Consider the following 17636-nt stretch of genomic DNA (forward strand, 5'->3'; position numbering starts at 1 on the left):
GTAGGCCCATTTCTTACCCCTTTGTGATGCTGAGGTGGCTGCTTGTCTGTCTTGCATGTAGATGTTTAGACTGCCTAATGAATGCAGAGCATAGTGCGCTGTTTTCTTAGTATTGCAAACAGCTTGGGGCAGTAAAGGCAGAATGCAATCTCAGCACGTAGATTTTATAAAATATCAAAAGCTTAGTGTACAATGCAATTTCTACTAACAGTTTGACTAGGGTCCTATAGTCGAGTGGGGAAGTTTAAAACTCCAAGAGGTTTTTAGAATTAGCTTTACCATTTGAAAGCTTTTGGAGGGAGCCAGTTGTCTGGCCCTGGTAGACTTTGGAGCACAGATCTTAGAAAATAACCAGAGCATAAAATGTGACCTTTGTATGCCACAAGAGATGAGGTGATGCCAGTGTGCTGATCACATGGAGGGTGGTGGGAGGGGATGCTGGGGATGCATCAGCTCTGGAGACTTTGAGATGGGAACCTGCTGGCCTGTCACCGAAGGTTAGGAACAAGACAATAGGGGAAACTTTGGGGTCCCCATGAGGCTGGGTGAAGGACTGACCCATGTTCTTTGGCATTTTCTAAACTGCTTCTGAAGTTTATTTTTCTCTTTCACAGTTCTTTGAAACCAACTTATTTATTTTCAGTTTATGGGCATCGGTGTTTTGCCTGCATGTATGTCTGTGTGAGGGTGTCCGATCTCCTGGAACTGGAGTTACAGTTTTGAGTTGCCATGTGGGAATTGAACCTGGGTCCTCTGGAAGAGCAGCCAGTGCTCCTAACCATGGAGCCATCTCTCCAGGACTCTTTCACAGTTCTTTGTGACACATAACATGTCCTGATATCATCCCAGTGGGGAAAGACCTTCGTGTCTTCTGTTGAAGCAAAGTAAAGTGAGTTTTCTATCAAATACTATAAAGTCTGTGGTGATGGCAAGGAATTAAAATCTTTTCGTGTCCTTCACCTCGTAAGACTTTTATGCAAATGTTTTAATCCCCCACTACAACCCAGCAAAACCTTTGTTTACACAAAAGCCCAGGTACACTCTCAGCTTAAAGTGGCTGGCCCCTTCCTCCTTCACTTCCTGTACACCAATTCTTTATAGACTGGCCAACTGCATAAGACTGAATAAGGTTCAGCCCCAGCCAATGAGGAAAAGACACAGTCACTGCCTGAGTTAAAATAAAAACCGGGGCTGGAGAAATGGTTCAGCCATTAAGAGGCTGCTTTTCCAGAGGACCAGAGTTCAACTCCCAGCACCCACATGGCAGCTCACAATTGTCTGTAACTCCAGTTCCAGATGATCTGGTTTCCTCACACAGACATACATGCAGGCAAAACACCAATGTACATAAAATAAAAATAAGTGAATCTTTAGAAAAAAATAAAAACCAAGTGCACATTGTCCTCTGTGTGCCTGCTCTCTGAGCACACCCTCTTGGAAAGTGTCACGTTACGCCTGATCCAGCTACTTCATTTGGAATGGTGGTGACCCCAAACTTACTCTACACACTGCTATGTCTCCAATACCATAGTTCTGATCTCTGCACAAGAAAGAGTCAAGATCTGTTTCTAACCCCTCATTCCCTGCTAGATTCCTGTCTATTGGGAGACGTACCTAGCATGTTGTCATGGCTGTGGCTCCTGGGGCTGGAAGGCTTGGCATGCTTTTGGGTGACCTATGTGAGTGAATGATTTTTCTTCTTCCTCTCTTTAGTGCTGAAACGGCCACTAAGACCGTTAAAAACAGACAAGCACCATTGACAGATGACATGGTCACTTCTGCCACAGGCACTGCAGGGTCTGGCCCCATACCACTGAGATTAATGTTTGCTGTATCTTGTTCGTGGGAAGGAGAATAAAATGAAGTTTCTCACATTGGATTGGAATGAACATAATTAAAAAGTGCCATGCTACTCAGTTGCTAAGAAATCAATCACTTTAATTGGAAAGAAGATTCCTTAACTCTCTTATTGGGCTCTTGGTAATTTAAAATTGGGATCCCTGACAGTTTGTGATAAATTGTCTCCTTTTGGGCAGAACAGGTAAGAAATTCTAATTACTTCTGGATTATTCCAGAGTGGGTAGGAAATCTTGATCAAAGAGATGCTGGAGAGAGGGGGGCTGACAGTGGGCAAAGACTTGTTGAAGCCATTGTGGAGCTAAAGGACAAATTCACTTGATGTGACAGAAACAGAAGCTTGCGTATTTAAGATCCCAGAGATAAAAAACCAGATTTCCTAAGAATATAGGGAACTAAGCATATTGGAAAAAGTTTACACACAAGCAAGTTCTCTAGGCTAAGAGAAATTAGCCCTGTTTTCTAACTAGTTTTGGACCTCCCTTGGGGAAGAATATGAAATTTATAGGCTGGCACAATGGTCCAGTGAGTAAAGGTGCTTGTCACCATGCCTGACGACCTGTGGTTGATACCTGCACTGAGGTGAAAGGAGAGAACTGATTCCTGAAAGTTGTCCATATATGTACTCCCTTTCCCTCAAACAAATTAGTAAACATAAAAAATAGTTTGGAATGTAAGGTTTATGATTTTAAGTAAGTACTCCATGCCAAGTTTAAGGAAAGCTAAAATGTTTTATTCAAATAAAAAAACCTAAGTTACCAGAAATATAGACAGGCTATTGAATCCACCGGCCCCATCTCTGTCACTGTCCTAGCCTTTATTTGTAACTTGCCTAAGAACACCTGAAGAATAGGCTGGTTTAGATTGATACAGTGGGCTATACATTCATTTTGAAATATATGTAGTTAATTTTTAAATTTGTTACCAGTAGTATCTTTTGCAAGTTACGTTTTGAAATGACATTATATATGCAGTTACATAGATAGCTGATAGAAAATTGACTAGATTGGGTGAAGAAGTGGGAATCACATGGCTGACAACTTCAGGGATTTAGAAGTCTGCTTTTGCGTTTTCACATACATATGCTTTTCTGAACTAAGGCTGGTGTCCTTCTTGGCTTTCTATTGCTGTGATAAAACATTTAACCACAAGCAATTTCGGGAGGAAAGGGTTGATTTCAGCCTTCATTCCTGACTGCAGTCTACCATGAGGGAAAGTTAACACAGGCACTCAGGCAGGAACCTGGAGGTGGGAGCAGGGAGTGCTGCTCACTGGCTTGCTCTCCATGACTTGTTCAGCCTGCTTTCTTAAACCAGCCAGGACCTACCATGGCCCATATTGATCCTTAATCAAGAAAATGCCTGGGGCTGGAGAGATGGCTCAGCGGTTAAGAGCACTGGCTGCTCTTCCAGAGGTCCTGAGTTCAATTCCCAGGACCACATGGTGGCTCACGACCATCTGTAATGAGATATGGTGCCCTCTTCTGGCCTGCAGGCAAACACGCAGCCAGAACACTACATATATAGTAAGTAAATAAATATTTAAAAAAAAAAGAAAGAAAGAAAATGCCCCACAAGCTTTCCTACAGTCCAATCTGGGGAGGCATTTTCTCAGTTGAAGATCCCTCTTTCCAGATGACCCTAGCTTGGATCAAGTTGTTGACAAAACCAAAACAAATCAAAACAAAACAAAAAACTAGTCAGAACCAGTGGGTTGGAGACATTGTGTTTCTTCATGTCTATATGGTGTTTATTTGTAAGAACAAGGACATTATCTTACAGCACAATTATTATTTTTAGATCTATTTGGTGTGTGTATGTGTGTGTGTACAACCTGAGGGAGTGGGTCTCTCCTTCAGACACTGCAGCACAGTGGAATCAGACATTAACTTATAAACTGATCTACAGTTAATACTCAGGTTTTACCCCTCACCCCACAACATCTCTTATGGGTATTTTTTTCAATCTAATATTTACATCCCCCTGTCACACTTAGTTGTCATCTAAATATGAACTAGTTCTTCAATCTCTTATTTGTTATTGACAGGCTGGGAAAATTTTGAAGGCTTGTTGTGGAGTAGAATTTGGCTTATCCACATTTGTCTCTGCGTGGCTTCTTTCTTTAAAATGTATTGCTTTTATGTGTATGAGTGTTTGCTTGCATCAATGTATGTGCACCACACAAGCGTGCCTGGTGCATGCAGAGGCCAGAAGAGAGTGCAGGACCACTTCTACCCGGACTTACACTTGTGACCTACCTTGAGGGTTCTGGAAACTCTAAGAGCAGCAAGTGGGCTGCTAACCACTGGGCTGCCATCTCTCCAGCCCCTCCATGGGGCTTCTTCAGGCTATGTGTTTTGGCATGCTGGGCAGCTTGTCCTGACCTCCATACCACACAGACACACAAAACAAATAGATCTAAAAATAAGAAATGTGTCACAGAAGTGATACTGTGTCCCGCAAGCATCCTGGCTGGAGATTCATGATGTTGGTGTCTCAGAATTTCCTGATGTCAACTTACTACTTGGCCCTCTGTGAAAAGTTATTTATAGGGAAATATTTTAAGACTAAATTTCCTTTTCTTCATTGAATAAGTGACAAGTTCTATGGAAAGAAAATAAAATTTAAGGAGGCAAAGTGATATACTGTTTATGTTTACGTCCTTCCCATTATAACACTCAAGAATGTAAGTTGAGGGGTGTAAAAGTACATTTTAGAAGCCCTGTACCAGCAGTTAGAAGATTTATATTGCATAGGCCCTGAAAATGAACTTGAGAAGGTGGTAAAGCATGTACGCCCTTGCTTAGATTGGGGAAGAAGTGACTGTGTCATGAGGACTGTGATGCCAATGGCTGGTCCGTGTCTGGATTGACTGCATGGGCCCCTGTCTCCAGTGCCTGTCCAGTTCTCTGCCTCTCACATTGTTTCCACATGAGGTGAGTAGGTTTCTTCTCCACAGGTCTGTTTCACCACAGGCATAGCAACAATGGCACTGTGACCACTGTAGAGGAGGCTTTTCTCCGTCCTGCCCCATCCCGCAGCCACTTCCAAATAATGATTCAGAGGCTTATTATTACTTATAAATGCTTGACGGATGGCTCAGGCTTATTACTAGCTAGCTCTTACAATTAAATTAATCCATTTCTATTAATCTATGTCTTGCCATGTGGCGGTGACTTTTACAGGTCTGCTGGCAGCTATTCCTTGGGCAGCTGCCTGGCATCTCCCAGATTCTGCCCTTCTTTTCTTGTATCTCTGCTTGGATTTCCTATCTGGCTCCATCCTGCCTTGCCATAGACCAAAGCAGCTTTATTTATCAACGAATGGAAGCAACACATAGTCACAGCATACAGAAAGACGTCATAGCAGACCACAAACTACAAACTCTGAAACCAAGGGCCTAAAACACCAGAAGACTGAAGCCATAAGACCCTTCTTCTAAGATATGTTGTCACAGTGATGAACTACTTGTGGAAAATGTGCTTTTGTTGAACCAGGAAAATAATTCTCTGCTCAAGATTGAGGATTCTATTTTCCTTCTATCTAGTCAAGCTTATTATGTCTCTATTTTTAGGAGTGCAGCCCTCCAGCAATATGGGGCTTTAATCTAATAGCCAGAGCATGAGCCATACAGCCTTGTTATGCTTTGAAAGATGTCATATAATAACCAAAAGTTAAAGTCAGTGCCAATAACTGTTGCTCAGCAGAATTGTCCCCAAGAGGAGGATAAAACCTTGGCCTCCATTGAGCCAGGTAAAAGGTTGAAGACATCTTAAATGTCTGAGAAATAAGACTCAGTTGAAGTATAAGAAATGTAAAAGTAAGACTGGGGACGTAACTCAGTAGGTATAGTGCTACACACAAGGCTCTGGGTTCGATTCCCAGTACCACATAAACCTGTGTGATGTAGAGACAGAAGAATCCAAAGTTCTGGGTCATCCTCAGCTATATAGTGAGTTTGAGCCAGCCTGTGCTACATGAGACACTCTTTAAAAAAAAGTTGTAGTTTATCAGAAATGGGAATTATTTTGTCTGGGGGTATAAAAGGCAGCCAAAGGAGGAATCATTCCTTTCTGCTTCTTCTTCCTTGAGTGAAAGCCATAGTTTCTTGAGAGTGAAAGTCCTTGATGGAAGCAGAAATCTTTAGGAGTTATTGGGAAGTGACATGTGACCTAAGGATAGTTGATAACACCCCAAGCCACAAACCTGCTCTAAAATGTGCTGGGGAGATACTTTTGCATTTGGGGTGCATTTCCATCAAGAACAAATTATGTTTTTAAGAAAAATGAGTTCAAATGAAAGCTCCAGCTCCTCCCCATTCAGCACCACCCCCTCTCCATTTCCCCAGCAGTCCATCATATGGCAGCCATTCAAAGCATTCAGTGCCTTCCATGAACAAGATTCTTGTGGGTATAGCCAGTTAGGAGCACAAGGTCAAGGTTTTGAAACAGTTCAGATTTTGTTAGTTACAATAAATAGAATATTTGATACGAACTGGATAAAACATAAATGAAACTATAAATAAGTAAGACAAATAAGAAATAAATGTATTAGTTAATAAAACTGGAAAGCCTGCAGGCATGGCTAGTCAGCCTTTCCTGGGTGCTAGCCTTCCTGACTCACACTTGTTGCACTCATAACTTGCTTCATGATCCCCACAGAGCAGCAGCAGTTCAGACATTGTCCTTGTATGAAGGCTGTTCAGGTGAGAACTTGTCCACCTTGGCCTTTCCCCATGCACATTCTGACTGGGCTATCTTAGCTCAGGGTCTCACCCCTGAGCCAACTGGAGGAAAGAATAGGCCAATTGGTTAAATCAAGTCTAGCTTCTGGTGGAGTTGAAAAGCAAGGCCAACCTCAGCTATGACAGCTTGAATAAAAATAGCCCCCATAGGGAGGGGCACTATTTGGAGGTGTGGCCTTGTTGGAGTAGGTGTGGCTTTGTTGGAGGAAGTGTGTCACTAGGGGGTGGGATTTGAGGTATTAGAAGCTCAAGCCTGGCTAGTGTATCACTTTCACTTCCTGCTGCCTGTGGATCCAGATAAAGAACTCTTCAGCTCCTTCTCCAGCACCATGTCTGTCTGCACGTCACATGAAGATAATGGGCTAAACCTCTGAATTGTAATGATGGGGATGTTTTTCTGTATGCTGTGAATATGTGTTGCTCTAATTGGTTGATAAATAAAGCTGTTTGGCCAATGGTGAGGCAGAATAAATTAGGCGAGACATTCTAACTGGAAAGATAGGAGAGAAGAAAAGAGAGCAGAGGAGACACTTCCAGCTGCCTCCAGGAGAAGCAAGATGTGAAAGCACCAATAAGCTACAAGCCATGTGGTAAAGTATAGATTTATAGAAATGGGTTAATTTAAGATGTAAGAGCTAGCTAGTGAAAAGCCTGCCGTGGCCATAGTTTAAAAATAATATAAGTCTCTGTGTGTTTATTTGGGTCTGAGTGGCTGTGGACTGGGAGAGACATAGGAAAACTTTCAGCTACACTGTAAGCCAGCCCCAATTAAATGTTTTCTTTTATAAGCATTGCCATGGTCTCTTCACAGCAATAAAACCCAAACTAAGACACCAGCTAAGCCTTATGGAAACCTGGTTGTTTGTCAAAATATCCTGCTTTTGAGTCAGATATGGTGGTGTACAGCGTTAATCCTAGCACTCCAGAGGCTGAGGCAGGAGAATCTCAAGTTTGATGCTAGCCTGGAATACATAGTGAAATCCTGTCTCAAGCAACAACAACTAATTCTGACTTTTAAAAATGTAGTTACTATATTTTATTTTATAAGTCATATTGATTACAAATATTCATGCATATACTTAAAAAGTATTTTTATGTGTATGAAAGTTTGCTTATATGTATGTCTGGGTACTTGTTCATGTCTGGCACCCATAGGGATCAGAACTGGGCATCAGATCCCCTGGAACCAGAGTTACAAATAGTTGTGAGCTGCCGTGTGGGTGCTGGGAATCAAATCAGGGTCCTCTGGAAGAGCAGCCAGTGCTCTTAACCTCTGAGCCATCTCCAGCACTCTACATACCTACTTTAAGTCCACAATTTATCATTCTTGTTTGTATCGCTTTAAAAATTATAGCACAAAATTTTTACATTAAAGATGGGGCCAGGCATGGTGGTGCTCACTTTTAATCCCAACACTCAGGAGGCAGAGGCGCAGCCCCATCTACATAAGACCAGCCAATGCTACATGGTGAGAGCCTGACTCACAGCACACAAAGAAATGAACACAGCTGGAGAAAAAGATTCAATTCAAAGCAAAGCCTGATATATTTACATACATCTATTCCTCTGGGCTTTATTTTAAATATGTTCATTTAAAAATGATATTTGTGTACTTTTTTAAAATCTGTGATAAAATACTAGGGCAACATCTCTTCAAAATAAAGTTTATCACATATGCCAATTTCCAATTACAAATAGCCCCTCAGTTGCCGTTAGGTGAAAAAATTTCAACATAATTTAAATGGAAAAGAATTGGTAGTTGTTGTTTAAAGCAAAAACAGTAATTACCAAAGCAGTTTACATTGTTCCTAAAAACAAAAACTTCGAAAAAATCAGAAATGCTTTACAAAGGTTTAGTTGGTTTGGAAAAGGTACATGGGCAGGATTTTTTCATTGTTTGTTTTTATTTTTTAAACATTCTAGAAATTTTGCTACCACCTCTCTGTTTCTGTTGCAGAGATGGCAGAGTAACCACTGGATAGACGAGAATATTGTCCAAAAGCAAGCCAGCCAGACCCCAAAAGTTAACTGCACAGTAGCATTGCACATTTCTTCATGCAGCCTTGTGTTTCCTACACACTTACGTCTCTTACGTGCATTACAGTACATATTATGTATTCTCAGGCTTTTTTATTGTTTATGTTTTGAGGTAGGATCTCTCTATTAGTCCTGGCCTTCCTGGAACTCCCTGTGTAGACTAGGCTGGCCTAGAACTCACAGATGTTGACCTGCTTCTGCCTCTTGAGTGCTGGGATTAAAGGCATTGGCTGCCATGTTTGCCACTAATAATTTTCTGTATGATTTTTATAGTGTGCAAAGAATTTGAAAAAGGATGTGATTTGGGAAAAATAAAAGGGAGACCCTTAGCACTATGATGAAACTAGATATATTTGTATTCAACTATATAATCAGAATACAATCTATTTAATTTACTAGAAATATACATCTCAAAGCTACCACTTAGGACAAATATCCCCATTCTGTGGCATTGACTGAGAAGGACAGACATTGGTTTGTTTCCATAGAAACAGTTCAGTGCAGGCTGGAGAGATGGTTCAGTGGTTAAGAGCACTGGCTGTTCTTCCAGAGGTCCTGAGTTCAATTCCCAGTAAGCACATGGTGGCTTACTACAATCTGTAATGAGATCTGGTGCTCTCTTCAGGCGTACAAGCATACATGTAGGTAGAACACTGTATACATAATAAATAAATAAATCTTAAAAAAAAGAAACAGTTCAGTACAACAGGAAATAGTTTAACTTTGGTCCACCCAACTTAAGGAGAGTCACACGGTCCATCAGTTCACCCTGCATGTAAATTTAAGAACATTTATTACTTCATTCTGAAATTGGCACAGCTGTTCTGTCATTCTTTGTTTGGGAATACACCCATGATTTGATCTGTATACATTCACTATCTTCCTGATTTTCCATGGCAGCCTCAGCAATGTCTGCATGGCTAAGGGTCGTTCTTTCCTCTTGGCTCACAGACCTGATGCAACAGTAATACATGCACTTTCCCAGCTTGCTCTGTAAGAGTCATTGATGGTTCAGTTTGCACACATGCTTTACTGAAAAGACTTCTTTAGTTAGTTATTGGACCCTCTGAAATATGGTGAGCATCACTAAGATACCTCCGTAATTCATTTCCTTGCATAAACTACAAGTCATAGAGAACAATGGTTGGGCTTATCTCTAATGTATATTACCAAGTAGTCTTTGGACTGGCCTCACTGTTAAGCACACTGTCACAGATCTGGCATTTATAAAGATTCTTCCTTTTTTTTTTTTGCCCCTACTCTAGTTTGGTATGTAGTGAGGTGACATTTGAGAGTGTTATTTCTAGTAAATTCATGACAATTTTAACATTCAAAAGTTTTTTCAAAGGTGCTCTTTAAAATGTCCAGGGTGGTCTGACTTGCCCACAATATGGATCCATGTGAACTTCTCCCCCAGTTCTTGGCTTCTTACTGACATAACAATTTAGGCGTCATCTCCATGCACTCTCTCGAAGATGCCTTTATTGTATATTTCACACTTGGAACTCTCAGCGGGGTGAGATGTCCTGTGTTCCTGTTTGCTTATGGGGTCAGGTGCATGCATCACTAATCTATCTTTTCTCAGCTTAACGGTCCTGCACTCTACGTGGGCTTTACAGACTGCTGGGCAGAATCCCTTCTGCCATTGTTCCAGTGCCTTCGTCTTCTCCTCCAACTGTGCAGTCAGCCATCTCCACCTCCATTTCAGCAGGTTCTGATTCCCAGTGGGCTATGATTCAATGAGAACATCTGACCTTTCTGGAATCTTTGTTTTTCTTGGCCTTGTTTTTTTGGTGGTATTTCCTACAATGGAGATGAGTTTTTTGTTTCTCTTCCTTGTCCAAAACTCTGAGTAGGGCAGGCTGGTCACCAAGTTCATTTGTCCCCCAATAGGGATCATCTCCTCTCAGCTGCTTCCTAACTTCAAGGGCTTTAATAGCTTCTAGCATTTGTAGAAACTGCTGCTTTTCATACACCATTGATGACTGCTTCTTGCTATCATGAATTTTGATGTATATGTGGCCAATTAAGTGACAAATTGTCATTTTACTAACAGTCTATCTCAATCAAAGGTACTTTTTAAAAAAGAATATTTTTATTCATGTTTTATGTGTGTTTTGCCTGTATGTATGTACATGCTTATAGTGCTGGCAGATCCATTAGAACTGGAGTTGTGATCCTCCATGTGGGTGTTGGGAATCAAACCTGGGTCTTCTGCAAGAGCAGCCAGTGTGCATCACTACTGAACCATTTCTCCAGACCCTCAACTGAAGGTTCTTGACTAAACTCCTGAAGGAATTTGTAGAACTTACCAAAAGCAACTAAAACAGCCTACAGGCCTTAAAATGATATCTGTTGGCAATCCCAGTGATGTCAGTAAACTGGTCCTGCTTCCATTGTTCATTAGGTCCAGGATCTTTTTTTTTTTTTTTTATTTTTATTTTTACTTTTATTTATGTCCAGGAAACTCTAGAAGGCATTCCATCTTTTTTTCAGCCTCCACTGATGGTGCATCCCTGGGCCAGGCACTAGATGATATGGAGGAACCTACATGGCCCCTGCCTCTGGCAGAGGGTAGAGTCAGCTGACTGGCTATGTTGGGACTTAGAACCTCTAGCATCACATCCACTATGCATTCACCCCAACATGGGCCAGGTGCTGCACTCCAGACCATGAAAACCAAGTCTCTGTTAATGTATTTTTAATTTTTTATTTGGTGACAGGGTCTTGCTTTAGGTCCCAAGCTAGCCCAGAACTCATGGTCTTCCTAACTTTGCCACCCCAAGCCCTGGGATTACAGCCTAGCACTGTGGTTATCAACCTGTGGGGCATGACCCCTTTGGGGGTCAAATGATCCTTTATCAGGGGTCACATATCAGATATCCTGTACTTCAGATATTTACATTACAATTCACAACAGCAGAAAAATTACAGTTATGAAATAATAACAAAATAATTTTATGACTGAGGGTCACCACATAAGGAACTGTATTAAATGGTCACAGCCCTAGGAAGGTTGAGAACCATTGGCCCAGTTGGAGAGTTAGACAAAGAATGACTGAACAGGTGGTTGTAATACGTAAAAGAACACTCAACTGTAAGGGTGTCCAGACTGGGAAGTGGGAGTTGACATTTAAGCCGAGATCTGAATGTAGGACAGGAGTTAATGAAGAGGAAGGACTGAGGCAGAAAAGAAGGGGAGGCCAAGAGTGGGAAAGGGGGAAAAGTGGACGTCTTTTGGGGGACAGTTGTCATTTGACTTTTTTATTGGGAGACTTAGTGTTGAACTAACTCCTCTGGTACCCTGCAGGGACGGCAGGTTCTACAAGTGGCCACAGGAGGAAAGACTCAGGCAACAGTAGGTGCCCAGTGCATGAGGAAGTCAGATTAGCCCTGGGCGTTGACTGATTGGAGAACCTGAGATGCTCTTTCTTGTGGTGCTTGAGTCCATCATGGCCAGGGCTTGGACTGCCCAAGGAGAGTGGAAGTAGAGAAATCTGTAGACCATTAACACCAGCAAAAGACCTCCTGGATATCCCCCCAGTACACTACACTTTTCTTATCTTCTCATGGTTTAACACTGCCAACTTTTGTAAGTGACATTCGGTAAATGTTGGCTGAATGTAGATCACAGTATTGATAGCCATGGAAAAATGATGCACATTCATGCTTAATTAATAGGTATTTCCTTGGTGGGGATATAACTCAGTGGTAGAACACTTACATAGTATATATGAGGTATTTGGTTCAATACCTACCACTGTGGAAAAAAAAGATCTATCATAGCAAATTAGCCCATGCCTCCTGGATCTCCCTGAGCTTCTGGGGTATTGTTTCTCTTGAGACTTGTGGAATTGAATGAACATCTAACTGAGGTGTTCAGGGTGAAGAAATCTCAGCCTGGAGCCATGTTCATTCCACTGTAGAATGACCTGGTTGTGTTTGGTTGGGATAATTTAACACTTATTACTAAATAAATGGCTTCATTAAGTCAAACTAAGGCCAGGCATTCATAAATAAGAATAAGTCTCAGTGTATTTATTTGGGACCTGGGTGGAAGGTCCTCAAAGAGAAAAAAGAGAGGAAAAAAAAAAAGAAAAATACAACAACTACAGAGACATACATGCATATATATAAAATGAAAAATAAATCTTTAAAAAATAAGGACTTGTTCAAATGTAGATAATCCAGAAATTTCCTTAAGCTATCTGGTCAGAACAGATGTTTCCAAATACTGCCTTACTTTGGGAGGTATAGCCAGATATTTAAGTTAAAAAAATTTTTCAAAATAAGCCACAGATTTGGATGCTATTCTATATTTAAACTAAAACAACTTTAAGTCCAATGCCTTAAACGCTCAGCCATCAAATCCTTTTAAACTAAAACAATTTTAATATAACTTTCTTTTCTAGAGACAATAATGCAAGATAGGAGACATTTTGTAAAATATGGTCCTGATAAAATACAAATGTATTGACTTATGCTTCTTTGAAACAGGCTACTTTCTGAGGGAAATTGCTAAGTCGCTTTGAGCATGGAGTTGCCAAGGTTAAGTTTTAACGTGTTTTGCCAAGGCTAAATAGGTATACCTTAGAAGAGTTTAGAGGGATCTCACCAAAAAATCAGGTTCTACTTTAAAATTGAAGCAAGGTGGCTGGGGATGTAGCTGTCGATACAGGGCCTGCCTACCAGGCATGAATCCTTGGGTTATGCATAATCTGGGAGTGAAGGTACACGCTTGAACTCGTAGCACTTGGGAAGTGCAGACAGAAATATCAGAAGTTTAAGCTGCCTATAAGTTCTAGGCCAGCCTGGGAAATATGGCCTCCTGTCTTAAAAATAAAAACCAACCAAAAATGGGCACAAAGGCTGGAATATAATCCAGTGGTTGAGTGCCTACCTTGCATGCCCCGATACAGGTGATGTGGCAGAGCTGCTGGGCCTGGTACAGCTCATGTGCCATCTCCATATGAAGCACAAGTCCTGCTCCAGGGGAGACCTTTTCCCTGCTGGAAGTTCAGTATCTAGAGCTCTCTGTGGGAATGAGGTGAAATGTCCTCCACAGACAGCTACTCTTGGTTGTGAACTTGACATACTTGGGAAGAGTGACCCTCAGTGGAGGAATTCCCTCCGGCAGATCGGCCTGTGTGTATGTCAGAGGGCCATTTTCTTGTTTGATAATCTATGTAGGAGGACTCAGCCTATTGTGAGTGGTGCCATCCCAGGCAGGTGGGCCTGGGTTGTGTAAGAGAGGTAGTTGAGGGGGCTGGAGAGATGGCTCAGAGGTTAAGAGCACTGGCTGCACTTCCAGAGGTCCTGAGTTCAATTCCCAGCAACCACATGATGGCTCTCAACCACCTGTAATGAGATCTGGCGCCCTCTTCTGTATACATAATAAATAAATTAAAAAAAAGAAAAAAGAAAGGTAGTTGAACATGAGCCTGTAAGCATCTGAGTAAAGAGCATTGTTCCATGGTTTATGCTTCAAGCTTCTGCCTTGGTTTCCCTCGATGATGGACACCTGTCATCTAAAATAAGCCCTTTCTTCTCCAAGTGGCTTTTGGTCATGGTGTTTATCATAACAACAGACACTAAACTAGAACCAGAGTATTTTAAAGGCTTAGAGTCAAATGTATCTTGAGGGTCAGAGAGAAGGCTCAGTGAGTAAAGGGTGCTTCCTGTCAAGCATGATGAACAACCTGAGCTTGATTCCAGGACCTACTCGGTGGAAGGAGGGGACCAACACCTGTAAGTTATTCTCTGACCTCCACCTGTACACCACAGAATGTGCTCTTGCTCATACATATACAATAAATATAATAATAGTAATAAAATAAAAAATTGTAAACATGAATAGGTAGAATCCATGGGTTGATATTCTGGTTTCTCACCATGGCTTCTCATCTGGTTTCTCATCATTATATTATAATTACATCTAATGGTCATCCTGACTTACATTCATATTCATTGCCTGGAAACAGTCACTGTATTTCACAATAATAGCTCCATATAAACCAAGGCAGTGTTACAATTATATGCCCACAAAATATTAGCAATACTTGGCAGATCGGGCACATTCTCTTTTTATTTTTATTTTTAATTAGCACATAAAATATTGATGCTGCCATGGGGAGGTCATCCAGTATTGAAGGAATGGATCCTTTTTCTATGTTGATTTAAAGACTAAAAAGGCAGGAAAAACAAGATCTAGGTACTCAGCCAAGTTTCTGTGAAAGCAGAAGTGCACACAGCAAAGCACAAAAAGACAGACCCCCCAGTGTGGGGACCCAAGATTGCATCCAAGTCTGCCTGGCAGGGACAAGACTTACACGTTTGGGGGGTGGGATGAGTTCCCCTTTTCTAGGACATTTGCAGGGGATTGGATAATCTAGACAGAGAAAGGACAACTGATCAGTTTTCACCCCTGGACCCCCAACCCATGTGTCCCCACCCATCTCTATGTTTGCACAGTCCCCTCCTCTACAAGCTCTTCCCACCACATTTACATAATGAAAGTTTCTCCCCAAGGGAAACAACCTGTTATGGCTTGAATATGAAATGCCCCCCTCAGGCTTCTTTCATACGGTGTTGAAAAAGCTAGAAGGCCACAGGAATGGTGAGACAGCCAGGAAGTCACAACAGCCACTCAGTTGCTGCAGGGGCAAGCGAGGAGGTAACACAGCCCCTTAACAGCAGGCGCCATTGCCTGCTCCCCAGATAGGCCATGCTGAAGAGAAAGAAACACCCTGGCCTCTCCTTTCCTCCCCACTTCAAACCTCTTGATGATGCTTCTGACCCCCAGCTGTCAAGGATCAACGGTGGAGTTTACAGAAGTAGCCCCAGCAAGAGAAGGCAGGGACAGGGGCCTCCTGAGCCCCTACGTCCCCTAGCATCCCACCAGCTAGACAATACACATCTCTAACTGTACACTCTGACCCCTGGAGGTTGCCCTTGGATTCTTGTGAACAAGATTTCTTGGCTCATTTGTCCTTTTTCCCCTCACGTCTTGCGTGCACCTGAGCCATGTAACGTGAAGGTCAGGTTCTTAGTACATCAGGCCACAAAAACCCATTCATGGTGACAGGTTTTCTCAAACAATTCCCTAGTCCAGTACCCTTGGATAACTACATGTTGTTTCTCAAAAAACTGGCATGTTTAGTTGGCTTTCTCGTCACTTTAATCAAACCTGAGAGAATACTTTAACAGAGGAATGCTATGTTTTAGCTCATGGTTGAATGGCTTTCCCTGGGTGCTTGAGCAAGGGCAGGAACAGGTGATGAAGGAGTTTGTTCACCTCATGGAAGAAGAAAGGTAGCAGGGAAAGGAGACAGGGACGAGGTCCAGGTAGGACCTTTAAGGACATGCTCCTGTGATGATTTATGTTCACAGTAAATTTGACTGTATTTAGAATCACTGTGGAAACACACCTTAGGTGACTATGAGTATGTCTTAAGAAAAATTTTAGCTAAAGAGGAGAGACTGCACCCTGAAGGTGGGCAACAGTATCCATGGGCTGGGGTCCTGAACTGAATAAATAGGGAAAGCGAGCGTCCTGATTGTGGATGCAGTGTGTGACCAGCCACCTCATGTTCCTTTGGCCCTGAATTCCTCGCAGTGATGCACTGTCTCATCAGACTGTGAGCCCAAACTATACTCCCAGTGGCCCACTTGCTCTAGCTAGGGCCCAGGACCTAGAAGTTCCACAACTTCCCCCAAAAGCCCCAAATAGCTAGGGACACACAAGCTTGTGGGAGACATTTCACATGCATAACATAACAAAAGGTGACTAGCTTTCTTCCAACAGTGGGAGGGCTTGCTGTTTCATTGAGAAGCAACAAGGGATTGACTTGTCCTTGGGAAAGATGTTACTCTTGTAGGCAGGTGAGGACTCAGACTGGGCGTGAGAATTCAATGGACATAAGCCAGGTTAGCAAGAGAAAAGCACCTCTAAGCAGTGTGTGACATAGGAACAGCTCACAAGGAAAGGCGGAGCAAAGGAGGATGAAGAACAAAGGAACGGTGAAGCCCAAAGGCTGAACACAGAGAAGCAGAAAGGCTAACTCAATTACATGGGAGGCTGAGGAAGGTAGGAATTCAGGATCTGTTTGTGTAGAATCCTCTCAGCTTTGGAGTCCATAGAAGAGCATTTCTTTTCCCTGCTGTAGGGCAGACATCCTCTACATGGGACTTGTAGCCTTCCACTTTGAGGAAGAAGAGGGGAGATGAAACGTCTTTTATTTTTCTATTGTTTATTTTTGTTTGATGCTTTTCAGTGCCAGGGATGGACCCAAGGCCTTGCAGATGCTGGGCAAGTGCTCTGTGACCCAGATGCACCTCCAGCTCTAGAACGCTCTCCCTGCAACTGCATCTTTAAAAGCTGTCTCTATAGTCTTTGGTCTAGTGGCCTCTAATAATGCTCAGTCCATTTAGAGTGGAGTTTTGGTGACAGCTTGTCCTCTAGGTGTGGGGACTCTGTGGCTGGAAACCCCTGGCTCCACGTCCAGCATTTTGTAAGGTCGGCTTGCTGGCCCGCACACTACATTTCTGTGTATGTTTGGAGAAATCAATTGCATGGGTCTCTTTCCCTTCTCTCCCCTAGAGATGTTACAGGCAGTAAAAGTGTCCAAATTTGTGAGAAATTGGAATAATCAAGACTTACCTGGATGGAATGCTATTAACGACAGCGATTCACGCCAGAATGCCTTTCATCTGAGACACTCAGGGTCTGTTAACAGATTAAAAGTAGTAAAAGACACCGACCTAGAGATTTTCATTATCTTGTGCTCTGAAGACTCAGATTTCATTGGTTTGATGGGTCTGAAAACACATTTTTATTGCTAGGGGCATAGAAGCCTCGAGCAGTGTTGTTAATAAAGCAAGGGGAGTTATACGCACTTGTCTGATGGAGGGTAAATGTACCATACTCCGTTTTAAGAAAAATATAATATAAAAGTCTTACCATGGAAGAAAATCTTTATATGATCTTTTAAGAAAACTTT

General features: G+C 42.2%; 1 pseudogene; it reads right to left on the reverse strand.

The window, feature by feature from the left end:
• Positions 1-9557: 9557 nt before the first annotated feature.
• LOC131904125 (zinc finger protein 131-like) lies at positions 9558-10682 on the reverse strand (annotated as a pseudogene).
• Positions 10683-17636: the final 6954 nt, after the last annotated feature.

This window comes from Peromyscus eremicus, chromosome 1 (genome assembly GCF_949786415.1).
Source record: "Peromyscus eremicus chromosome 1, PerEre_H2_v1, whole genome shotgun sequence".
In the NCBI taxonomy this organism is placed as follows: domain Eukaryota; kingdom Metazoa; phylum Chordata; class Mammalia; order Rodentia; family Cricetidae; genus Peromyscus; species Peromyscus eremicus.